General features: G+C 49.2%; 1 protein-coding gene across 1 annotated transcript in view; it reads right to left on the bottom strand.

The window, feature by feature from the left end:
* The window catches only part of LOC120838712 (polyhomeotic-like protein 1), a gene marked incomplete in the record, with an annotated part of 202,850 nt that overhangs the window by 150,591 nt on the left and 35,018 nt on the right, over nucleotides 1–17,241 (bottom strand). Inside the window, 1 exon segment of the mRNA XM_042290987.1 lies at nucleotides 3,800–3,892.

The raw sequence follows: 17,241 nt of genomic DNA, 5'->3' as shown, positions 1-17,241 counted from the left end.
ACAAGGCCTCCACAATTCCGTCATCGCTAGTGGTTCGCCGACCCGCGCCTAAGCGCCCAACACGTCGAAGCGGAAACAGCGTGCATGTTGGCGCCGCCGCGCGGTAACGCTCTGCTCGTCGTGGGGAGACTAGAGATGTAAGCGATTGAAAAAACATTTCTTTTTAAATTAAAACAAAATAAGAAAAAAATGAAAAAAAAAAACAAAAAAACTAACAGAGCTTACAAACTGTGAAACGCGGGGCGGCGGCGATGTCCACCTCTCGCTGGACGTCGGGGAACTTCTGTCTAACGTCACAGAATACAGAATCTGCGAGGGAATTTGGTCAAAAGAAGGAGTTTGGGAGTCTGCGAAGCACCTGGATCCACCCACGTGGTGGCACAGAATTTGCTTCAACCAACACTTGAGTCCCCTCGCCTCTCACGTACTGCACATTCGCCCTTCTGCGCCATGTGAAAGAAACTGGTCCGGGTGGTATTGATCGAAGGCTGCGTTGCCAGACTCAGACAGGACTCGCGGCGCTCAAAGTCAACATCAGTGACCCTGCTGCGTGTCAATAGCATGTGAATGAAGGAAAAAAAAAATTAAGAGACATTTTTCCTTGTCTTATACAGGGCCACTCAAGGTAGACATGCAGACAAATACGTATTACACGCAAATAAGCTAAGAAAATAAGAAACGCCAAAAAAAAAAAACGAACGAACAAACAAGTCGCTACATAGGAAGTGATCTTAACTCCGCGCTGCCACCTGCCCGCTGGCCAAGGCACAGCTGGGGCGGCCATCGGTCCACCTGCGGCAACCAGGCTCGTAAACCTCCATCAACGACATCCATAAGAGCAGCGAGCTAACTGGCCAGTCAAATACCCTTTCTCTACAGCCAGAGATGCGCAGTGTTTGTGGCCTCAAATGCTCGTGAGGCATCGTTCGGACGAAGGTAAACAAATACCGAGGGCCCCAGCGTTCCTGCGATCTTGAAGCCACGCACGGCACGGCATCGCAACATGGGCGGGTAATGGCCCTCACGTCCACAACGTGCGGTTACAATACCAGGAAGAGCGGTCCGCTCGCGAGAGCTTGCTTCTACCGTGCCCACGTTCATCTGCGGTCCCACTTTCTCCGTCGCTGCAGCTCGCACAATCGCGACCGGCATGTACCACGCCCCCCCCCCCCCCCCCCCACATACACACACTTCGCAGATGGACGCAACTAGTGTCACTGAATACTCCGTCCACAGCACTCCAGTTTCCATTCTTTAATGCTTTGCTGACCACAAACTCACAATAGCCGAGTATATTTTGATTTGCTGCGACTTCGTTGGACGGCAAAAGTCACGTGACACGTGGGCGCTCCCTATACTATCATCATTGCTTCGAATCGCCGCCATCAGTCGCCATTTTGTGGAGAGCTAGGCGGCTTCTACCGCAAAACTCCGGGTCGGTTCTTCTCAGCCGTTTAGTGCCGTACGCGTTGTGTGTTTCGCGGCTCTATATGTATATGCCTGCTTGCTGTGCCTCCGCTCGATGGAGCAGGTCAGAGAACGATAAAAGACTTCCCGTGAGGCTACAACGCTGTCTGCGAACGGGAGGACTAGTACTTGGCTAGCCATTATGTAGCGAAAGAATTCCAAGTCCAATGCAAGAAGTCAGCTTTGTGAAATGAGCGCATTTATACTTCTCCACATGTCGCTCGTCGCCTCGCAGCCGATTAGGCTGCTTCGAGTGAGCTTCGTTCGACACGACCGATGCTCAGAAGAACGGCTCCTTCGGAATAAGAATTCCATCGCGGACCTTTCTATTCAAATTGATTCGCTTCGTATAAAGCGTAAAAAAAAAAAAAAAAAAAAAAAAAAAAACAGTGTAAGGAGTACCTTTGCACGCGAAATTGAAAGCACGAATATCCGTGTGACTCGTAACGCAATGAGAACAAACATCCTTATGTGAACGAGCCTTCAAACCGTTGTCGTCCGAGATTTTTTTTTTTTTTTTTGCTACTTTGTTGTTTTTATTCTTTTGTGGCATAAAAACACAAATGAAGAGTTGACAGCACGGTCTTATGTCACTTGATGCACCGAGTGAAAGAGAAGCATCTCTCTGATTAGGCACCATCAATGATGATACAAATATCATTGGTGATACAAACATCATTAATTTCAGATAGAGCCATTCTCTTAACTCACCGTTAGTCCCGTTTGTACGCATTAACCATTCGCAGAGGCCGCGTTCTACTGCCAACTGCCTTGAGCATCCTCACGCGGTAAGCATTCCTGGAGTTCGCTGCAAGCTTCATTTGATCCACAAAGAAATTGTCAAGCAATCCCGATAGCTTGAGGCTGTTTCATTCTATCCTGTCCCTGAACAATAGTGTACGTACATCTTGTACGCAGTTGTAAATTAATCGACGAAATGCCGTGATGTTTATACGACGAACTTTTACATGGTCAAAAAACGTAAACAAAAAAGTACCAGCGGCTCACTGTTACAACAGAAATAAGTGGCCCGACTCAAAGAGATAAAGTTCGCCGCAGCAACAGAAACAGGGTGCAGACCACCCTGGTCCAGTAAATTATAGGCCTGTCTGGCTATTCAGACAGTCAGCTCAGCGGTGACTGACTTCAATATGAGATATTTGACCAGTGCGGTACGACTGTTAACGTCAACCGCGGAGTAATGATTACACGAGTGCAGCTAGACTGGAATGTAAGTAATGTCGTAAGCAATTTAAGGTGGCTATCTAGTACCCTACAGTGCCCATACACCTACCTGAAAGCCCTGTCGACAACACCAACGACTCGCTATCCGTACAGTTACCGCATACAGTGTGCGACGCAAGAATTCTAAATGTCTGCACGAATATGGATGAACTTGAGAGCCACGACGCGGAGCTCGGGAATTTTGGGTACTCTGGAAACCTATTCAGTTAGTGAATCTAGACGCAATCAACCCACACGTCTGAACCGACACGTTAGAGCAACAAAAACCGGGAACTGGAGCTGCCGCCAATTATCGTGCGGAGCACGAGCGGCCGCTCCGAAGTTGCGTGCCACGCGCTGCAAAACCACTAAGCCAAAACTAAAAAAAAAATAAAAAAAAAATAATAATAATAATAAAGCAAAACAAGTTGGCAAGCGTCGGCGCAAAAGTTCTCGAGTATTCACCAAACAAGTGGCGGTGTACGCGCGCCCGTTTCGAGGCACAAGAAGATGACGCGAGCTAAGGAATGCCGCGACAATGAGGCCCGGGGACTCTCTCCGTCGGTTCGGTCCCGCACTGGCAGCGCGAGGCGTCGCGTGCCGCGCGGTGGCCAAGACGCGTTCCTTAAATATTCACGACGCGGCGTCACCCAAATTGCTCGCGCGGCATGTCCCAGCGTGCATCGAGCCGTATAAGCCGCTTTGACTCGAGCTGCTCGGCTGCAAAGTGGTCGGTCGATCTCCGCTGCCTCTTCTTTTTCCAGCGGGGAAGCCGGCGAAAACCATGCCAGGGATTTCAGCCCGAGCAAGCAATGTTTTCGGCCCGGTGAAAAAAGGGGGCGTCGGAGCGCGCTGTGTTTTCGAGTGACGGCAGCCGCTGTTCGGAGGCCGGCTCCCGAGTCGCGAGGTGCCGGCCGACTCGCATCACATGTGGTCCGCACGCGGGTGACCGCGAGGAAGCTCTCCCCAGACGCGAGCGGGTCTGTCCCGACGTGTACCGATCGATGAGGCGCGATTCCCGGCACTACATGACCGAGGAGGGGTCTCCCGAAGGGAATACGGCGAGCCCAGAAACGAAGGCATCCCGTGGGATTCCGGCAGCACTCACCCAGTCTGTTGAGGCGATGGTAGGCGGACGAACGTTGCCGCGTTGATCGGCGGCACGCTGTATCCCTCCGCTTCGGCGTTTTCACGCGTAATCCTGCGACGCAAGAAAGAGTCTTCGATGAACTTCCTGCACTCATTTGAACGAATAAGCGCGACTTATCTTTCTGAATACGCGCCCAAATGTACCTCGAACAATCAGCGGACTAAACGGTATGCTGCATCTACATGGGCTACAGCTTTTGCAGAACACCCTCACCAGCACCCGCATGTATGCACTGCCCTCCGAGGCATCAGAAAAAGCACTAATGTAGTTCCATTCAATCAATTTTACGAACTTCCTCAGTATTGGCCACGTAGGTTTTAGACGTTTCGTAACCACTCATGTTTTGGCACTCAATGTAGAGCCATGAGCATTCCTAAACAAACAAACAGAAACCTTAGCCAATGATGCCGAGTTCTTTTCTTTTTTCACCCTAAGGCTCAGCGAAAGTGAGTTTTAATAATAATAATAATAATAACATGGTCAAAGACGGGTCCATGCCGTTGGTCAAACAGTACATGGCTCTTAGTGACGTCACATCCGAGGCCATTGTCGCGGCCTTCTTACTCGGTGCAGATGTAAGTAAGGCTATACGGAAGGTAGGCGCCTGCTGCAGCCTTACATCTAAAACCGGAGAATTTGCTTTTCTCGGCAACAACGAGTAAGGATGACCACCAGCATGATGCAGTGACGTCATATGCGAGCATCGCACACGATCGTGCGTGGGACTCGAATATATCGTGGGGCGACTCGCACGAAGAAATCCATTTCGATTCCCACCAAGAACATTCGCAGATACCGACGGCCGTCCAAATTTCTTCTCTATTAAACAAAAACGATGCCGGCATGCTCGAGCGGAGGCCGCGCTCTCCGTGCAGACGCCTTGACGGATACGAAAATGGTAGATGCAATAGATCGTTTTAGGCGATCTATTGCGACAACGATGATAACGATATCCTTCCAACCGGAGCTCGTCGTTCTGACGTCCGCGCCCGCGCGCTCTCGTCTTCTCCTCTCCCTCACTTTCTCGGGGCATAAGTGGGGTGTGGTGGTGGGGGGCATCAGAACGCCGAACTCGGGTTGGAACAATTAGTGGGTAGACATAAAGCTAGCAGCCTTTTTGTCCCCACTGCACTCGTCGAACGCGTTCGTATGCGAAAGCCAAACACCGGACGCCGGCGTTCCGCGTTGTAACGCGTTCGATGAGTGCAGAGGAGACAAAGGCTGCTAGCTTTAGGTCTACCCACTAATCGTTCCAATCGGAGCTCGGCCGTTCTGACGTCTCCTCTCGCCTCCTCGTCCCCCAGACTTTCTCGGCGCGTACATTCGATCTCGCTCAGACCAGGGGCATACCCCTGGTCTGGGCGAGATCGAATGGCGTCTCAACTCTCTCCTACTATAGTAGGGAAGAGTTGAGACGCCGAGCAGGGGGCAAAAGAGCGCGGAGCTGGAGCCCCCAGGCTTCCCGCTGTTGATCGCCAAGCGCACACGGCGGTCCCGTCCTTCAGCCCGCCGCGACGCTCGGCACACATCACCGCACGACGCGGGCTGCTGGGTGGGGGCACGCTGCGCCGCGGGCCGAGGCCGCCTCGGCGGAGAGACCGAGAACGGGGCTACGGACACGGCAAAACCACTGTTCCGAAAAAAAAAAAAAAATTATATATATATATATATATATATTTTTATATGAAAAAAAAAAAAAAAAACCGTAATGACGAGGCTACGGAACCGGAGAAAGACGTCGGATAGAAAAAATCGAACGCGGCAAAGAAAAAATAATCATAATAAATAAAGCAAAAATAAGAACACTAGAGCCAAGTCCATAAAATAGCGACGACGACATAAAGATATGCAGGAAAAGCGGAGAGGAGGCTGTGCGGGCGCTCCTTCCCTGCCAGGAGCGTGTGCGGGTGGAGGGAAGAGGCGTCCCGTATTTATCTTTCTCCGGGATGCGCTCACGATCCGGCGCGTTGATATCCATCTCTACGCCGGCGACGCTGGGAGCGCTAAGGAGCGCTAAGGAGCGCGCCTGGGTCGCGAACGCATCCCCCCGCGATCCGGTCCGACAGAGCCCCGGGCCCCGATATCCGCCGTACATTCACCCGCATGCAAAGAAAATTCCCCGTTGGGTTTCTTTTTTTTTTTTTTTTTTTTTGTCCTTTTTGGTGAGTGCACGCTTCGTTCGGTGAAAAGAACTAACGGAAATTTTGAAGAAGTCGGAAAAAAGAAATTCTTTGTCAATTTTTTAAAACTTTTTTTTTAATATAAGCACAAAACTGTTTTTCTTTTTTTTTTTTGAGCTCTTCCGCATTCGGTGCCCCCGCGGAGTTGGGGCACCGACGTAAGCTTTTAGTCGGAGACGACGACGTCGTTAGACGACAGAGTTTCATCCCAGCCCAGGCGGCGGAGAGGGAGGGTTCCCTTCTCTTGCCACGCGCTATCTGAAAAAAATAAAAATAAATAATAATAATAAAATTTAAAAAAAGGCACGAAGAAATGTGCTAGTGTAGCCTGCGAACGTGTCGGTTTTAGCCGAACAAAAAACCACACCGACATAGATCCGCCTATAAGGAGACTCAATCGGCCTCACTTCAATGCGTGAGCCACTCAACGATCTACGCTTAGAGTGTCAGCGCCCCTCGTTTTCAGACATTTGTGGGCGCCGCCATCTTGGTGCTCAGTGCAAAGCCGGCGCCGATAACCATCGTTACGATTCGAGAAAAAAACAACAACAACGCGACTTTCCGAGCTGCAGATACGGCGTCATGAAGCTCGGGCGATATTCTTCTGCTCCGTTGCGGACTCTTTTAACGTTTCTCGAAGGCGAGCATATATCCGTTTCCTGCCATTTCAGATAAGGCTTCAGATAACTGGCAACAATGATTATGCGCCAAGATCACCGAAGTGTTCTGCCTTTGAACTAGAGAACCTTATTCGGTGGCTCCACTGTGAACGTCGGCATTGCCAATAACTGCAGTACCTTTAGCATGTGTTGCCATTCACTGCAGTACCTTTAACTGCAATGTCTTTAACTGCACTACCGTTAACTGGATTGCATTTAACTGCATTACCTTTAACTGCATTGCCTTTAACTGGCACTGCCAAACACAAGGGTCCCCGAGTATAGTGATGATGTCGTGCGGTCATGGACGTCATGCGCTTGCACTCGCCTCGCGAACACTTTCGTCAGCTTCGCCTCATTCGCGTAAAATGGGATACTGCATTTGCTTCTAGGCGAGCCGCGATTGGCCGAAGGAAATAAAGGATGGAGGAATTTTCCCAATGAAGACTGGCTCAACGACTAACACGTACGTTTGTCACATCTCTTCCAAATAGGAACATCGTAGTATACCACGATGTTTGCTCAAACGCAAAAGCAACGCGAACTATTCTTTCTTCTTCTTTTTGCGCACGAATATTTCTGCCAGTTTTCAGATAACCAGATAATCCACATATTTCTAAGCAGCAGCCATTTTTACAGGGACGTCACTGTCTCGAATTACGTATTTTGGAGACCCGCAATGCATGCGCAATTTTTATACCATGACAAAAACTGTAAATCTCCCCCCGTATTGGCTTTTCTATTCACGGCACATATTTTCCACGCAAGTCGGACTCCTGAACCGCGGATCCGACACGAACCTGGGATACCCGACACCACCCGAGGCGAAGTCTCCAGCTGCGTGGCAAGATAAAAGAACCCCCATCCCCTCCCCTTCCCCGAGGGGGTCCTGCTGCCGGAGAGGAGGACAACACGAACACAGGGAAGACGTCTCCACTCTCCACAAAACCAGGGCATGACCAGCGGCCGGAGCGAACGCTTGGCAATCTATTAATCATTAAATAAATCTCAAATTTTAGCTCGAACCACATTCGTTCCTGCGCCCTTTCCTATCATAGCACCGCGAGGAGCCGCGGCACCTCTTTCGAAATTAGCCAAAATAAATCTCCGGCGCTCTACGATAGCTCATTTCAGTCCTCGAAAAATTTTTGCCTCCGGATTTTGGCGCCCTGCCGGGTTGGCAACGATATGTCCACGAAATCAAAAAGGCTAGACAATAACCGTTCGTCAATAATTATTGTGAATTTAGAAATCATCGATTGAGCATGACTTGACACGTTTTGTCTCCCATGAAGCGGAAGCGGTATTGAATTAAAGGAAAAGTCCTTAAATCATGCATCTTCATTTAACCTCCAAAATCTCCAAAAATATTTGTGTGTGTGTGTGTGTTGGGGTGTGCAGGAAATCATTTTCAAAAGAACTGTTGGAGGCCCTCCTTCACGGAGTGTGACGTCATATACAGAGTTTTCGGAATCTCTGCTCTCACGCATCTTCAGCGCCTTTTAAAAGAGCTATGCACGCGCACTCTGGCTATTTTTGAAAAAGGCAGAAAAAGACGCCACGACTGTCACCAGTGCGCGGGAATACACCTGACAACAAGCGACACGCGCTTGGCGGCCGGAAAACCCCTTTATAACGTCACGACTGGTCGGAGGTTTTTCGTGTTTTCTCGCGTTTAGCTACATTTTCAAAAAAAAAAAAAAACGAACATTATATTCAGATTCACGGGATTTAAACACTCTAGTATCAACCTCCATATGATTTTGAAAAAAGTACGATTTTTTAGCATGTTCTAACATTCTCTACTGCTTTTGTCTTATAGAGAAATGTGTACATTTACAATACCCACGAATGTGCCAGATGTATGTATGTATATATATATACATATATATTCTTTCCTGCATGTATCTGTATATTTCTGCAATTGCACGTATACCTGCTGCGAACTACGGGATCGTCCAGGCAGAAATGTCTTTTATCTCGACTTGCCTACCGGACTTGGCGCCGTGAAAATCCCGATAAACTTCAATTCAATTCAATTCGAAAGCCCCGCCGAGGTGGACGCTGCACCGCAGAAACCGGAAGCGGAAGTCAGCGGGCACCAAGATCCCGATGACGTCGGCCCTCCCGCAAAACAGCACCGAAGCTGCCTGGTGCTCGTTCCGCGCGCACGTGGGTCGTGTGCAGTCGGCCAGCGGTCCCCCATCGATCCCCGCGGGCGGCGGTCCCCGGATCGAACGAGGCAGCCGCTCCCCCGGCTCCCTAATGGACCGCCGCAAGAGCCGAGGCTGGAGCTCACGGCGGCCCCGGGGGGGACCGCAGACCCCTCCCGGTGGCGGACGCATCTGCATATCGACACGTCGCACGCGTCTCTCACGACGCCGCTATCTGAGGGAGCTGCTGGCCGAGCGAGGCAGGACCGAGGCCCAAAAGAGGCCCGGCGCCGAGTTTAGCATCTCCGAGCACGTAGCGATTAGGGAATTTCGGCAGAACCTATCTTCCGAAACTTTCTGTGAAAGGGCACGACGGAAAGATTCACGAATTTTCGACGATTCCGGGGCACAGGTCAGTGCAGCAGCTAGGAATTTTTTTCCTGGGAAAAGGAGGGTGAGGGGGGAGTGAAGACTCAAAGGGGCCCCCGGAAACTTTTACGCGAACACCCGCTTTTCTTGAGTACACTAGCGAGACACTGAGGTAGATATCCCACGTGTTTCGAAGGAAAAAACAACAACAAAAAAACCTGTATCAGACATGATAAACACAGCGAAGAGGTGGAGGGTATTTCGAGATAGCCTTCACAACGTGTCTTATTTCCCCACATCATGTTACAGAGAACTGTGATCCATTGAGAAGAGCCACCGCCCCGAGCCTCGAGTGAACTCAGTTCTCGAGGGACAGTCGAGTGTCCACTTCCACGTCGTTGTCCACTCCACTCACAGAAATGTTTATCTCACCCATTATAGAACCGTCGGAGCAGCCATGTTCACGCTGTTATCCGCCGGCTTTGCTCAAGCGGCTCTCTCTTCGCTCGGTTCACGCCGCGTCGGCAGCCTTCACGTCAACGCGCGTTATTAAAAAAACAAATGTAATTATATACTCTTTTCTACGACTTTCGGTTTTTGTATCAACCACGTAGTAAAAAAGTGTTTCTGAACCAGACCTAACCACACAGCTCCTCTCCAGCTGCGTGGCTGTGAAAAAAAAAAAAAAAAAAAGTGAATGTTTTTGTTGTTTTTATTATTTTTTTAAGCAACACTAGGAATACCGACTAGGATTATATTATGTTGCTGCACCGCCTCGCTCTTCCTTCTCCTCATATTCTTTCCACCCCTACGAGCGAAGTAAAACAACCCCAGTAGAAATGCCTGGCTACGCCAGAAACCTATATACCTTCGCTCTCTTGGGGGGGACCGAGCAGGTTTTGAAACGCGCTTCCCGGACTGCGGCGACACCGGCGGCACTCGGATACACTCTTGTCCACCGAGAAAGACTGCGGCCACGCAGCAACTTCTACATCGCACAAAAGACACATACGGTGTCTGTTTCTGCCTCGTCTGACATTGGCCATACAAGAACGGTCTGTACAAACGTTCGAAGGGCGTACACGTATGAAGCAAACGAACTTCGTAAGTGCTTGAGGCGTGTGCCCAGATAATGCCGTCATCGCGTCTGCAGAAGACACGGGTCGTCTTTTGTATACGATGGACACGAGCAGGACTTCCGGCACGGTCCAGCTCTCCACTGTGAAGCCCGGGGAAGCCCAGCAAAGCGCCCCTTTTCGTTCCCGGCCCAAAGCATACGCGGCGAGACCGAGCTCTCAACAAATGTTGCCCAAGGAGGCACGCTCAAACGCCACGCCGCGTCTGCACGGCGCCGTGCCCGATGACACTCGGCGAGTCCGCAGTCCGCCCTAAGATAGGGAGATGGAGAAAAAATGTTAATCCGCTCGCTGACTGCGGCATCTCCGAACTTTTTCTTTATTTGTTTCTTTTTTGTGGGTTATTTTTTAGCAGCTGCTTGCTATTTTTTTTCCCCAAGGTTTGTACTGCATACAAAAACCGTCCCCGCTCTTTATGTAATATCACCATATTCAAACTATGTAGACTCTTTCAGAGCACACGAGAGTAGAGCCGCTATTGCTTCGAATCTCTCGTCATACAGAGGAGTCCGGCCAATCGAGCGAAGCAGTGGAGAGGAGGACACAGCGGCATCTAGAAACCCAAGAATCCGCCCCACTTCCACAGTGGGGAAGACCTTAACGTAAAGCGATTGGGATAACAGTAAACAAAACACGACGGCCATTGGTCAGTCACGGCAGCGCCTATGCACAGATGCCTTAAAGGGCAGGAAAGGCGACGGGTAAATAGAAGAGATAGAGCACAAAAGAAGCAAATTAGGTATTAGATATCTTCGTGGAGCGCGAATTCGTACAAGCAGGGGGTGCGATAATGTCAGAACGCGAAACTCTTTACGGCTGATTGTGAAAAAAGAAAAAAAAATTAAAAGAAAGAGTGGGCAGATTTTAAGGCATCTAGCATCGAAATCTACCCACTACCCTTCCAATCAAAGGCGATTACAGCTGGGCGTCGAACTGCATAAATGAACTGACGGCATATTTTTTTTACTGTACACACAAAACATTTTCACACCTATATTCGTGTGAAAAAGCGTGCATATTGAAACGAACACCCTTGCTGCACCCTTCTTACACCTTTTCTACACGCTTTTGGAGTATTTATAGGTGTGACGAAGATTAATGGCCATTTACACCCTTCCTACACCCTGCAAAATCGTGTAAAAATGGCGTACGTCTTCCTCGTTACACCTTTCACGCAGACCGTGTAAAAAAAGGTGCAATGGCGACACTATCAAATACGCTCATGATTTCTTATTCATCTTTCTTTATCGTGTTAGCCAAAGTTTGTCACGATCGTCTAAGATTAATGCATATAGATTACATTAGTGCTATCTCACACTTAGTAGCGTTCTTTGGCTCTGCTCAAGGCTCAAGGATCGTAGCAATTAATCCTTCAGCGCACCACAAAACCTTCCGAGCAGCGTCGGCATGGCAAATATCCGCATCGGACCGCGCTCATCAGCGCAAGGCGACGTCGTTCGTGAACAGCCGCCTCTCCCGGTGTCGTCACTGCCACGGTCGGCTCTCCCACCAGGAAAAGATCTTCAGAAATTGGACAGCCTTTGTGACCAACAGATACGTCTCCCATGGCAGGACACAGTATTGCGCCGACATTAGCCTCAAATCGGAAAGATTGTGCCGGCACCATTTCGATCCAGCCGATATCTGTGAAGTATATCGGATGGGCCGCGCCCACGCCATCTTGACAACATAAAGGCCGCCGTTTTTCGTCGAGTGTGGGGAGTGTCTTTTATGAATCGGGGGGCTATGCTGGTCAGGTATTTCCTGACCAACTCAAAACAGAGCTTGAAAAAAAAAAAAAAGCAAAAGCACAAGTGAACTTGCTTATTTTTAGCCCCAGAGGAACAAAGCAAGCAGAGAGAGCTTAACAGCATTGTCCATTTTTCTTCGCCCTCGCCTTCTGTTGCCTCCCCGCCATCTTTTCTGCCTTCGTGTGGTTCTGGAAGAGCGGTACAAACGCTTCAAGAAAATTAGAGGCGTGGAGCGAAACGCGTGACCGCTTTCCGTAGGACAACACCGCCAGGACGAAAAGTTTGTCACGTGACTCGTTCTGACACCTGATGGTTTCACTGGGGCCGTAGCCTGACAAGTTGTAGTGATGGATAGGGGGCCACGTAGGTCGGCGGTTTCCGAAATGCGCTCTCCAGTGTTCTGATTTTCGTGCGTTGCAGTCGCGGTCGTGGTTTTTCGTTGTGAGCGGTCGGAATACGTCCATACCAAGTTTTCGGTAATATGGCCGCTTCTTTCGTCGGAGTCGATGGAAATATTGTGCTGTGTATGTCAGACGCGCTTAAACAAAGAACTGCTCATCGGCGACAGCGAGACTGTTGAAAGTGGGAGACCTTATTTCTCGACGTTGTGTTTGCGCTGCTCTGTGCTGCCCCAGTTGGATTATGGATCTATCACAGATTACATTATCGGAGATCGTTATCGGACATATCGGAGGTATCGGAACGACCTATCTCTAATGTGCGCAAAGGCGGCGGCGGATTATCGGGTATCGTTGCCGAAGTCACCGGAACGATCTACTAAAATTCTCTGATGTCCACAGTCCTTCGTGTCTGATTTAGGGATTTTGCTTGGCATAAAAACAGTGTAATTTTATTTAATAATTTACTTTCCGTTCAACATAGAAGTATCATATTTGTGAGTGCGTAGAGAACAAGCCGTGTGTAATGAGAGTGGGTTAATAAACATCTGTGAGAGATTCAAAAACAATTCCGTTTGTCCATGTATGCGTTGTTGGGACCGAGCGGTTGTCTGGGCACTTGGTGGGCGGCAGGGAGCCGAGCCAGAAAGGATCTCATGTAGAGGCCTGAATCGGGAAGGACCAGGGAGCAGGAGGGGTGTCTCGTATAACTCTTTATACGAGACATATGGACAGGTTACATCATTTGACGGGAGAGCGCTTGAGAGCGCTCGAGAACACTGACGAGAACACTGTCGAGAACGCTCGCTAGCAACCGCGATCTCCCCTTTCCCCAGCAGGGAATCCCTATCGTCCCTGCCCTGACCAAAACGGCGTGGTCAGTGTTCGCTACGTTCAGGCACGCCCCCTCCCTCTCCCTCACACACTACCACACGCGTCACGCACTCCGTGGGCCAGACGTCCGTGGTCGGTCACCGGCGCCATCGAAGTCCGGATGGGGCAAGGATATAATTACCCCCAGGTGCAGATTCTTGGTTTCCGCGCGCTAAGGAGATAATCCCAACGGCGCTTTAAGCTGGGAAAAGGGCGCAAAGGCCCCTCCTTTGTCCAGGGCGTCCCAAGGCTGTAGATGGCGCCGTGCATCGAGGCGAGACAGAAGCAGCACGGCCGGAAGTAAGGGCGCGTCGGTCAACTCAATCCCTTTCACCAAGGTGCGTTGGCCACCCCAAGTCGCCTTTCGCTTCATTTCCGGGCACGGCTGACCGGGGCCACGTGGCGACGATACTCAACGCGTTCACCGGTGCCGGTCGGACTAGATAGAAAAGGTCGTTTCCTGGGGCCTTTCGCAACAGCGTGCGAGGTATGCGTGAGAAGTGAATACAGCCAATATTGCCGATACAAAGCGCGTGCATAGGCGACGTCCGGCCGATACAGAGCAGGTGCATATGCGACATCTGGCCGATACCTGGCCGACAGTCCGATCTGGGCAGTACTCGCACAATATCTCGCCGATACTCAGCCGGTACGCCAATATACCTGCAGCGGATGTCGGGACGTGGTGCAAAACCCCACATTGGGCAGAAATACTGGAGCCGGTTTTCGGCCGACATTGCCACGACACTGGCCAAGTATCGCCGTGCTGCTTCGGCGACTCGTTTGCCTAATTTATTTCTTCAGTCATTTCATTGGGTCCCGGGCCGCAGTATTAGCCCCGAGAAGTTTGCGTGGCGCCCCCTTACGGCAAGCCTGGGTGACGTCACGGCGAGGTCAGAATTTTTCCCCGACTCGCCCCGTTCGCCCAGTGGAGGCTGTGACAACGTTAGCTGTCGACGCGCTCGTTTCTATATAATTTTTTTTTGTGCGCGTTTTTCGTAGGAAGTGTAAATTTTCATATGTGGCTTTCGTGAGACACAGCCTGTAGCTGCAAGCGAAACTTCAACCAACATTTTAGGCATAGGTGACAAGGCAAGCAACACATGAATCGCAGCTGGTATACGAAATTAAAGAAATATGGCCACAATTGCAGGAGCATCACTATAGATTTCCATCTCATACAATCAATGCTCCTGATGGTCTGATTGAATTGGCAGGTTATGTGTACTATTTCGTGTTTTTTTTGTGTGTGTGTGTGTTCCTGTTTTTAAACAAAAACACCGAAGCAGAAAAGCTGCACGCTGCTCGAGCAGCATGTCAAATATAGTCTGGGCTATAAAGAGAAAATCACGAGTGAGAGAGCGCAAGTACAGGGGCAAAGTAAAGAAAGAAGGAACATTTATTTATATACACTGCTCACATTTGACCTTTGCTGGATTCGGATAGTATTTCAATTAGGGATGCCGCGAACTTTTTTCGAATCGAAGTTTCGATGATCGAATCAAGCGGTTCGAAAGGTTCGAAAGATTTCGATTTTTCGAATTGTTTATATCGTAAAATTCGACGGAGGTCGAATTTTCGAACTTGTTAAGCTAAGAAGTTCGACGCTTTTCGAACCGTCGAACTTATTACGCTAAAAAATTCGATATTTTTCGAACTTTCGAATTTATTGCGCTGCAAGGTTCGATGCTTGTCGAACTTTCGAACTTGACTGACCAAAAAATTCGATGAATTTCGAAATTTCGAACTTATTTATCAAGATGATTCGAAAAGTTTCGAACTTTCGAATTCTGAAAAGTCAGAAGTTCGACGAACTTCGAACTTTTAGGGTAAAAGTTCGACGTTCGTCGAACTTCGAAAGACCGGCGGACGGTTTCATTTGATTTCAAGTAGTGGGGTACATTCGTAATTTTTTTTCTCGAACTTTTACGCGCGGTGCTGCGTTCCTTACGAAAGACAATGTCATTTATTTCAATGTTCTGGCATGCTTAGGTTTAAAGAAATAAATCCCCGAAGGGGCGAGAACAGACGACGGGTTTTTGACGATTATCGTATGTGCCTGATTTGCAGGGACGGCGCCAGGATCTTCATAATGGGGGGGCAGTGGGGAGGCGAACCAAATTGGGGGGGGGGGGGGGGGGGAGGGGGACGGGCGGTTGATTTGAGGGGCTGTCGCCACGGGCTTATGCAAGATAGCTTATGCGGTGTGCTCATTGAAAAGGGAAATGCGGAGACACGAGGAGGAAGACGGGGGGGAGGGGGGGGGGGGGGGGTATCACAGCAGGGACCTCTGCCCCCTGTGCTCAGCCTCACAACCAGGTTTTGCTTCCCTTTCTGAGACAGTGCGGAATTCCCCATGACCTCGACTTTAACTAAGCTCCCCTTCGTTCTCTCCGCTGAAGATAAGCACCACAGAGCGGAATATGGAGAAAAGCCAGCAGGCGTCACAAAGGGAAGCTGCTTTTTCTAAAGCGCTTGATAGCTTACTCGCCCGCGGTTAGGGAGACATGAAGGCACCCTACCCGCGGTACGAGTTCCAGTGGCTAAAAGCTAATAGAAAAAAAAAACAAAAAAAAAAAACGCATGAACGGCTCTAAAGTCTGGACACTCGTTGCACTGGGTCTTCAAGCCTACGTCATAGGCAATTATTTGTGTACAAAGCTGCTTCATCTTGGGGTGGCAGAAGAAATTTTAGGGGAGGCGCTCGCCACCCCTCGCATCCCCTTGGCGCCGTCCCTGCTGATTTGAAGCACGCTGCAGCCGGAGCTATTTATGGTAGATATGTTATACTTTTTTAAGAATGATCTATGTATAGCCTAGGTAAGTGCCGTCCTAAGATGTGATTATTGTTATTCAACGTGAGTTTCGAAGAAATGTCCAAACATGTATCTGCATGCAATTATGACCTAAACTTGATATTTATTTTCGTCTAAGTTGTTTGAGGTATCGCATTTAAATTAACACCACAGACAGTACATATCATTGCCATCTGCAGAATACAAAATAATGTATTTATTGTTTTTTCACGTTAAGGAATAAATTAACTCATGGCAGAAGATTTCTAGTAGTGTTCAAGTTCAGCACGTCATTAAAAAAAAAACATTTTTTTTTTTCGCTTCACGTTTTTGGGACGTGTTTCTTTTAGCCTGTACACATTTTGGTAAAAGAAACTTGTTTCGAAGTTCTGAACCTCTGAATATGCAAGAATAGAACACTTCCGACGAATTCTTGATAGTTTTTTTTTCTTCTGCTTTTTATTCCCGCATTTATTTTTTTTTATTTTTTTTTTCTTTTGTTACTAGCGGCACAGGTGTTTAGGTCGAAAAGACAGCTTTGAACTTCCGAACCACTAAGCATGTGACGAGCAGTGCCTTCTGACAACGAGTTTCTAACAATGACCATCTACGCAACCTTTTATGCAGTGAAGAGCGACAGTAGCTATACATATGCATAAATAATTTCAGATTAAAATAAGCACCGGATCGGGGTTTTTCTGAGCCTCAACCTCCTGCTCGCCACTGGCCGTTTCGAACTGGATGAGTCTCGTAAAACAGTGTGTTCGTGCAATCACTACTGCGTGATAAAGACCCCCCCGGGGCTGGCGGTCACAATAGACTTCTTCCAAAACCGACGCGCCCCATCGCGGCGAGATACCACGCAATGCACTCTGGGAACTAGTTGGCCACTCCGTTTCGGTTTCGAGTGAGCAGGTTCATCTCATGCTATCACGCCGCGACCGAACGCGCTGACTGCGTTTTCGATTATCTGACTTTTTACGAATTTATAATACACTCATTCTCGAGAGATACAAAACGAAGACCGGGGCACTTTCCTTGGTTCCCAAAACACCGGCTATTGTGCGTGCATATATGCAAACGTAG

The sequence above is a fragment of the Ixodes scapularis genome, unplaced genomic scaffold, assembly GCF_016920785.2.
Source record: "Ixodes scapularis isolate PalLabHiFi unplaced genomic scaffold, ASM1692078v2 PGA_scaffold1__304_contigs__length_218370807, whole genome shotgun sequence".
Classification (NCBI taxonomy): domain Eukaryota; kingdom Metazoa; phylum Arthropoda; class Arachnida; order Ixodida; family Ixodidae; genus Ixodes; species Ixodes scapularis.
The sequence above is the reverse complement of the archived record's forward strand: the minus strand, read 5'-3'. Positions and strand labels throughout refer to the sequence as shown.